Source organism: Primulina tabacum, unplaced genomic scaffold (assembly GCF_025594145.1).
Source record: "Primulina tabacum isolate GXHZ01 unplaced genomic scaffold, ASM2559414v2 Contig1107, whole genome shotgun sequence".
Lineage (NCBI taxonomy): Eukaryota > Viridiplantae > Streptophyta > Magnoliopsida > Lamiales > Gesneriaceae > Primulina > Primulina tabacum.
Window position 1 is genome coordinate 19,692 of NW_027460100.1, and position 8,968 is coordinate 28,659.

The 8,968-nt window shown below is 34.1% G+C and overlaps 1 long non-coding RNA gene and 1 pseudogene across 1 annotated transcript; both read right to left on the reverse strand.

Annotated features, from left to right (window-relative positions):
* Window positions 1-4,463: 4,463 nt before the first annotated feature.
* Window positions 4,464-6,900, reverse strand: LOC142535658 (pollen receptor-like kinase 4; annotated as a pseudogene).
* A 947-nt stretch (window positions 6,901-7,847) lies between these two features.
* Window positions 7,848-8,261, reverse strand: LOC142535657 (uncharacterized). The gene is made up of 2 exons (XR_012817679.1): window positions 8,128-8,261; window positions 7,848-8,014 (listed from the first exon to the last, which is right to left on the reverse strand). It is a non-coding gene; the product is annotated as an uncharacterized LOC142535657 (long non-coding RNA).
* Between the last annotated feature and the right edge of the window lie 707 nt (window positions 8,262-8,968).

An 8,968-nucleotide genomic window follows, 5' to 3' on the forward strand; every position in this document is an offset into this window, starting at 1 on the left:
AAAAAAATTATTTTTGGTTTATAAAAAAATAATATGAGATGATAATTTGTAATAAATAAAAAATAAAATTTTGTAATTCGAGATAAATATTATTTTTGATTTATCAAAAAACATAATATATCAGATATATATAAAAAAAGATATTAGCATATTGATTTGATTTTCTTAGATTTGATACGTCATAGCTATAATATATCTGCTTAAAACTTAATAAATGAAATAAGCATGAAAGGTTATGAAAAACATAAACTTATTTTAACATGATTATAATAATTTATTAAGTAATTTTAAATAAAATTATTTATCTTTAATAATTGAGTTATTATTTCGGTAGAACTCTAAATAAGATGGATTCTTTTAACACAAATAAGAAGAACTCTAGATAAAAAGGATTTGTTTAACACAAGATAAGAAGGATTCTATTAAGACTCTATTATTATAATAATTATATATATAGTGTAATACTTTCAAATGTATTCAACAAAAATACACAGGAATTTTCTCTAAAAGTTTGCATAAACGCGTTTCGAAATTCGGAGAAGGCTGGGGATTTGGAGGTAGGCTGGATATTCATTCAAAGTTGAAACTCCTTAAATAAAAATTTGACAGGTATTGATCTTTAATCTTCGTGCGTTGTATTAAACGTATTTGTGTTGAATAGGCTTGATGAATTTAATTAAAAACATGGAGAAATCAAATCATCGACTTTTGTAACCCAATGTTCCATTGCTTTTAAATAATTGTATTTATTTCATTTTCCAAACAATTTGAATTAAGAACCCGTTCGATTTGAGTACCATGCCAAAATATTATATTTCAATCACAATGTGGTAACCAATATCTACCAATTTCTTTTATTTCCAATATACTTATTATTTATTTAAATTATTGTTGTTTAATATATTTCATTCTCAAAATTTTTTGTGTCATGCCAATTAAGAGTACAAAATCATATAGTTCGAATGGACACCTTGCACATATGTCCTATCATCTCGTTGCAACCGAGTCAAAACAATGCTTCCATAAAGGTTAAAGTAGTACGACAGGGAAGCCAAATACCCGCCAAATCAAATTTGAAGCATATAAGAAAACTGATCTTTGTGGACGAAGAGGTACTTTCTTCTTATCCATATTCATCTATATTAAATTGTTATAATTTAAATAAACATATTCCGTTTTCATTGAAGGGAACAAAAATACATGGAATAATGTTTTCAAACACAATAGATTTTTTTCAAGATCAGTTGAAGATAAACAAAACTAACATCATCTCCGATCCAATTATTCAAGAAGTCAACAACAATTATCTGAATGCCAACAAACGGATAGAATTGATTTTCCAAACGAAGACGACAATTGACGAACTACAAACTCAATTCACTTGTTCCAATGTGACTTCTAAATTTACAATGTTCGATGATGCGCAGAGAATCACATACTAATGAAGATATAGGTATCGATTTATGCGACCAATAAAAACTTTCTAGATTTATGTAATGAAATTATCAAATGTTGTAAAAATTTTGCAGATATAATTGGTGTTCTGAAGGAAGTTCGACAACTTAATAAATTTCACAAAAAACATATGAACATCATCGGATATAGAAGAGAGATAGTATTTATAAATCCTTCGTGAGTATTTATTCTATCTTTATGTCTTTATAAAAAAGAAAAAGCAAACTAATATTTTTCAAAGCCTTATTTTAGTATTAAAATTTTACGATATATGATTGGATAAATATATTTTTACTGATTTTAACTATTTTTCCCTCTTCTTAAAGGCTAGATACTATAACAATAACTTTATGGGATGATCTTGCTATTAACGAAGGACTATTTTTACAAGAGATAGAGATGGATAAACCGGTTATAGCTTTCTGTAACTTGAAAAGACATATATTTGAAGGTAATTTTCTTAAAAATTTTATAATCAATATTTACAAAAATTATTCATTAGCATAACTCACTACTTCTCCTTATGACTGATAATAGGAAAGTTTCAGTTCAAATCAACAACAACAACAACAATGTTCACAAATCCATCTTGCATAGAAAAAGAAACAATAAATATATGGTATTATTATTTTCGATTGTTTTTAACAAAACTATAATATTGATATTATTTCTTTTTAATATTCAAGTTTGTAAATATCTTTATGTTAATCATTCTACTACATGTTAGGTAACAACTTCAAAGACAGAAGTCTAGAAGAATTATGGATGACCCATCAAATTAAAGATGCTGAAGAAATTACTTTGAGGCAAATTCTCGATCAGATTAATATTCTACCAAAGGTTACGTATCATTTATTATTCAATTTATTTTTATTACTTCACGATTATTTTTTTGAATATTTATTTGTTGGGTGCAATAATTGTCCCTGCTTGGTAGAGCGATCGAACCGTGATGCTTGAGCTGTGCGGTTTAAAAGATTTGAGTTGCACCATTACCAATATCTATAGCTTTTGGTAAAGTGGTAAGCACTCGGTCCTACAATTGGTATCAGAGCCAAGGTCACGGGTTTGATTCCCATTGATTGCAATGAGTGCAATTATTGGGAGGGAGATTGTTGGGTGCAATAATTGTCCCTGCTTGGTAGAGCGATCGAACCGTGGTTGCTGCGCTGTGCGGTTTAAAATATTTGAGTTCCACCATTTCCACTAGCTATAGCTTTTGGTAAAGCGGTAAGCACTCGGTCCTACATTATTCAATGGAGCAAATATTTTATTAATGACATTTATAAAAAAATTAGATAGGGAATCACAAATTGATATTAATTTGACTTTATGTATCTCACTTATTAACAAATACAGAAAAAATTCTATTGCTTCAATGCATACATATATGAGGTAGAAAATAAGGCGAATCAATGGTACGAAGCATGTAGTAATTGCTCAAAATCAGTCAACAAAACAATGAAAACCCGGAGCTGTAATAACTGCATAGACTTCAATATCAGTATTGTGTCAAGATAAACTTACATTTAAACATTATATTTATAAGTTTACATGAGTTGATAACAATGCCTTACATTAAATTGTTATTGTAGATATAGAATAACGATGAGCGTAAATGATGGCACTGCCACTGCAAGTGTTACATTGTTCGGAAATGTCGCAAATGTTTTTATGGCTGCAGCGTTGAAGATTATATCGATTCCATCACTAAGATATACAAAATAATGATTTTTTTTCCAAAGAATATATATAATTACCGTTTACTAATAAAAATATTCTTTTTCTACAGGATGGCAACACTTCAATATACTACAAGCTTTTAGAGACACCAAATAGAGAAGAATATACATTTCTTCTCAAAATGGACAAGTCAGTTGAAATAAAAGACGGAACATTAGCATTTGTAATTGAAGGCATTCAAATCCAGGCACAAATTTCAACAACAAAAACGTTGCAAGCAAAAAGAGATCTGTAGATTTCGAACAAGAAGATATAAAAAGAAAAGAGGATCTCCAACAAATATCATTAACGATATTGGCATACAAATAATAGAAGACCACGACAATACAAATATGGAGATTAAGGATGATGAAATTATAGCTTCTCCTACAAGGAAAGATTTTCAGCATAAAAAAATACAAAAAAAAGAGGTCGTCCAAGAAAAGAATCATCCAAGAATAAAGATCTGAAAATGCAAATGATTGATGGCGATAACACCACAAGAATAGTTATTGAAGATGATGATAATATTGCTTTTTTCACGAAGAAGAAAGGGCGAATGAAAAAGGAAAAACTCGTGAAATATAGAAAATTCCAAAATATAAAAAGAAAATGTTGATACAATAATTTGATTTATGTTTTAGAATGCATTATCTACGTTATATTTTATTTTTCTTGAATTAAATTAATAGTGGTAAAATAATGTGATCAACACTATAGATTATATTTTTTCTTTATCTCATATTTATTTTAATATACATTGAATTTTACTGTTTGACTAAATAAAATAGATGAAAATCATTAATTATTTGCAAACTTATAATCTCTTCTTTAGCTCATTTCTTTAACAACATTTATCAACAATAAAAGTGTGTTTCCGTGCAACGCACGTCTTTTCCTAATCTTGAAAAATAGGTGGGTTGGGTTAAAATTTTAGGCGGGTCGGTGGCTTGCCATTGCCAATTTTTTTAAAGTTTTTTTATTAGCCAACATCACAAAAAAATTAACGGGGACACGAAAAAAACAATATTAAGATCAAGAAAGAAAAGATCAGTAACAACATCTCTCCGGCTTCATCCACCATCAAAGATCTACAGTAACCACGGAGACCCGCTTCGAAACCGGGCACGCATATAATCTCATGCTGTTGTAAAAACGATGAAGAGTTTTTTCCTTGTGGAAAGAATAAATTAAATATCAAGGATCGTTCACAGTTTTTATACAGCATATACATGATAATTAACAAGAGTTGATTTAATACATATCATAAAAATTAGCAAAAACCAATAAAAAAACTGAAGGATCAAAATTGGCAGAGAAACTTCATAAAAAGCTGTAAGAAATGTGACATCCCCTATATGCTGATTAATTCAGCTCCAACTGGCTATGTATATTAAGACGTGGCATGATTGATATCATCGGACAACCCTCTTGAGGATCTCATGTCAACTTCACTTGTGTACGAGGAATAGAAATCATCATCACCTTCCTTCTCCTTAATTTCGTCGATCTTCCGCTCGACTTCTTTAATGTCAGGTCTCTTCTCAACTTCTGCATCACAGCAGTTCAATCCAATTTTCAACAGCTTCATCATCTCTCCTTCATATCGTTTGTTCGTCCCCCCCATTTCCTTGTCGAAAACGTTTACACTGCTGCTGTCATCTCGTAAAACGGATTCGACCCATGTCGCCAAGTCTGTGTCGCTTCCTTTGCCTTGCTGCAAGAAATTGGATGGGAATCTTCCGGTCAAGATTTCCAGGATTAGGATTCCGAGACTCCATATGTCGGTTTTCTTCGTGACACGCCCACTGTGCTTGTACTCGGGTGACTTGTAGGAGATCATGTGTTCTTGAGCATGTTCTTGAGTGATTACTGGGACGAGTCCATAGTCGTTGAGTCTCGGAGTGAAAGACCTGTCGAGGACCACGTTCGAGGACTTTAAGTGACCGTGGGGTGCTGTTAAACTCGGGAGCTGGTCGTAGAGGTATGACAGACCTCTGACTATTCCTTTCACGATGTTCAATCGGGTTGGCCAGTCGAGAGATGGAAGGCCGCGAGATCGGTTGCCTGAAACAAATTAAGTTTAGTAGGTCGTTAATCAAATGGTACAGTGTTACAAGTACTAGGGAGAAAGGAATTTCAGCTGCAATATATATTTTCTACATGCAACACTAATGTTTTGGTTTAAAAGTTTCTTGATCCTTAGTCAGTCAGAAGTCAAAGTTTGGTGGCCAATAAGTTGTTTTTCTCTTGTTCTGCTTCTAGTCCTTTTTAGTTTTTGGAAGAGTGGGGGTTTTTTGTGGAATACCGTGAAGATGAACAGAAAGGCTGACATTGTCCATGAACTCGGAAACTAAGAGCTTCTCCTCTTTCCTGAAGTAGAACGCGACGATCGGAAGTAAGTTTGGATGATTCAATCGACCCAATCTTCTCATGTGCTCATGGAACTCTTCTCTGTTCAAATTATTCATATGCCTGAATCTTTTCACAACCATGACTTTCCCATCATTCAGAGCGGCTTTGTAAGTCGACCCAAATATCCACTACCTAGGATCTCGGCCGAGGCCTTGAGTAAATCCGTCATGTCGAATCTGTCATTGAATTCTTTCAAGAACGTGAGCTTTACACTCTGATCAGACTTCTTGGATTGATCAGGCGGTGATGATCCTACAACAGCAACAGTGGATTGACCTTCTTCAATTCTGTTTAAATTGGTGATAGAAGGTGTTTGATTGGGTTGCTGTGGCGTTCTGTTGCGACCTAGAATGATGACTACTACTACAAGTGCTGCTAATGCAGCCGCCACAAGTATTGAGACGATGATTATTGTGCCGATGGACAGGTTACCTTTTGCACGGCAGGGTTTCAATGGCTCCCCACATAGATAATCATTACCTGCATTTCGGGAGAGATTAAATATGAAAGGGCAATGCAATTCATGGTGTAATAACTCTTTTATATCTCATAGTGAGAGAAATGTGATTGGAACATTGAATCTGCTCGACATGTAGCACAAAGTGCTGAAAAAAGGGGGGGAAAAAGCTTACCAGAAAATGCAGAAGCTTTCATGTGACTGAGGGTATGAGGAATCTCCCCAACCAATTGATGTTTGATACATCGAACACTTTCAACCTGTCAGATTGTGGAAAATGAGGTATGTTCCCTCAAATTCATTGTTTTCAAGCATCAACTCCATCAACTTCGGCAATGTAGTCAATGATTCAGGAATAGAACCCGAAAACTTATTGTTTGCCAAATGAACTTTCTTCAATGACAGCATCCCATTAAAAGTATTTGTTGGAATCTCCCCATAAAACTTGTTATTGGACAGGAAAATGCTTTTAAGGGAACCAAGTTTAGTAAAATTTGGTAAATTTCCATCAAAGTTATTGTTCATAAAGCTTAAAGTCCTCAAATTTCTCAACTCTACGAGGACGTCCACATCAATGACACCGCTTAATCCCATATTCTCAAGCTGAAGCCCCCAAACAAATCCACTTTCACACAATACTCCCCGCCATTCTTCATGGTAGCCGTTGCAGGGCGGTTTGGAACCGTCCCAGTTGGCTAACGCATCAGCATTTTTAAGGGATTCCTTGAACTTGCGCAAGATTTCAGCATCTGACTCGCCCAAAGACCAGACAAAATGCAACAACATGGCTAGAAAAAGCACCACGCCACCCAAGGGAAAGCGTCCTTTTCGACCCATTGTAATGTCGTGGAACGATGACAGGTGGTGGTGCGCACACTTGTGTGCGCGCCCAAGGCATGGAATCCTACAAATGAGAAATGGCTTGTTTGAGGGCAGAAAATGGAGGAGGATGATATGAAAATCTTGTGGGTGTGGAAGGAGAGAGAAGGGTGGTTGTTGGTTACGGTTGAATCATCGGACAGGTGGTGAAAGTTTTAAGGTAAATCGACTGACAGTGTCCGTTATTTCATTGCATGGGATGTGGAAAGTTTTTGCATGAGAAGTATGCGATAGGCCTTCCGTGTTTCGGCCGAAATACTTGGAGATTGGACCTTTTAAAGTATGAATATGAATTATTCTACGTATAGAGGTACGTGGGAACCACGTCTAATTTTACGGAGATTCTTAGAAAAATAGGATCTTTATCAAGTTCGAAAATATATCGGAACGTTGTTTGACTTTATTTTAAATAGTTTTCGAATTTAAATTTTGACCAGTAATGTAATGTTTAGATCGTGGCTTTGCTTGATGATTATGTGAAAATAATGGGTTAATCTTATGTTTGAACGCGGGTTGCAACCTGTGAACACCGAGAAAAGATGAATAAATGCGTAATATTTATGATGGAATAATTAAACAAGAAAATTGTGTAGGTTTTTAGTTTTCAAAAAAAGGTCATTTCAATTTGCTTGTGTGATTTGGCATCCTTTTTAACCAATTATACAATTTGTTACCAACTGGCAATTGCAACAATAGTTTGAACTTGCTTGGAAAAAGAAACTTGTCACTAATGTTGGCTTGTCTAACAGTAGATATATCATAAAGAAATAATCATGATTGAAAATTTTATTACAAGATTTCATGCATAAGACAGAATCATACTCTTTGAGAAAACCACAGATTTCATGCATCAGACAGAATCATATTCTTGAGAAAACCACAGATTTCAAATTTACAGTAAGAAAAAATTGCACAATGATTTAGTCAAGAAACTTTGTATCGACTCAAAATTTTAGATCAAAGGGAATAATTTAAAATTTACAACACAGTCCTCTGAAACCAGAAAGATAGAAACTATCTTATAACATTGCTTGAAGGACATGTCAGAAGCTGTACAAATTTGAGAAACAACAAAAGATAACTGTCCTAATGCGTAGCCACAGTTTTTATTGATCAATAATTTCTAACAGTGATTAAACCCAATTCAGATTCAAAATTGGAACATTAACAAATCAAATAGGGTTATGTATGGCTCAAACCTGGAGATGCGGGCGTCATCATCAGCTTGAAGTAGGAAGGGATTGAACAGCAGCTAGAGGGTTCACCTGGTACGAGAATGCAAGTTGCCACAAGTCCAATAGAGCGTTTTTCATGGACACAGCTTTCTCGGTAAGAACCCATAAACAGGACAAGAAACAATAGCTACTATACATATATTTCACGCTCAACATTATGCCATAGAACATGAAGAAATGATAGGTATCAAAACTGAATCCGTGAAGTTTTTCGCAAATGGGCAGAATAGAAACCAATAAACAAGTGTTGGCCTCTATGCATATGAAGATTGCATATGGTGTGAGGTAGGGGCAGAAGAGACCAAATGGGAACAAAATATTCTGAATTCTATAAGTAGTTTGTCATGAATTACAAGTTTCGCCCTCCCCAAATTTATCAAGAATAACTGACATTTGCCTAGGACGTACAACAGTATCACCAGAAAAATACCACCAATGCTTGATAAAATGAAAGACTAGTGTGTATTCAGATAGGCTACGGAATCAAGCTACAATCCCGATATAATTTGGAGCTAAAGGAGCATGCTTGTTTATATTCAATGACTAATTGCTTCAATATGAACACCAAGAAACTAAATCTTACCTCTTCAAAGCAGTATGTTTTTCCTTGTGAAATATACAAAAGCAATAACAGAGAAGCGAGTACAATTTTCCCACTTGGTACAGCTAATTGAGTATTGCAAAACTTTAAATTGATGGTAGGAAACCACCAGATGCACTGGATCTTGTCGAGACAATTTCAGAATTCTTCTTTTGTTGTACTCCCTCTGTTGGAAAGATTTACGGTTTCAAATCCTTCGGATGT